This window comes from Mesitornis unicolor, unplaced genomic scaffold, assembly GCF_000695765.1.
Source record: "Mesitornis unicolor isolate BGI_N332 unplaced genomic scaffold, ASM69576v1 scaffold34736, whole genome shotgun sequence".
Lineage (NCBI taxonomy): Eukaryota > Metazoa > Chordata > Aves > Mesitornithiformes > Mesitornithidae > Mesitornis > Mesitornis unicolor.
The window spans coordinates 5,756-6,002 of NW_010189480.1; positions in this window are offsets into that span (position 1 = coordinate 5,756).

Consider the following 247-nt stretch of genomic DNA (forward strand, 5'->3'; position numbering starts at 1 on the left):
GGCGAGCCCGCCGTGTTGCTTGCCGCCCTCCCTGCAGCCCCTGCGTCGCCTCCTGCCCCATGTGAGTCCACCTGGGGCCCCTTTGCGATCCCCGGCTCCCGGTACCTCCTACTTTTGTCTTTTTTTAAGAAAGAAAAAAAATAATATTATTAAAAATGTAAGTTTAAAAAAAAAAAGAAAGAAAAAAAAATGGGACAGACCTTTCTCCCCAGGCCCCTCGCTGGATCCCCCCTCCCTGCCCTGAGCC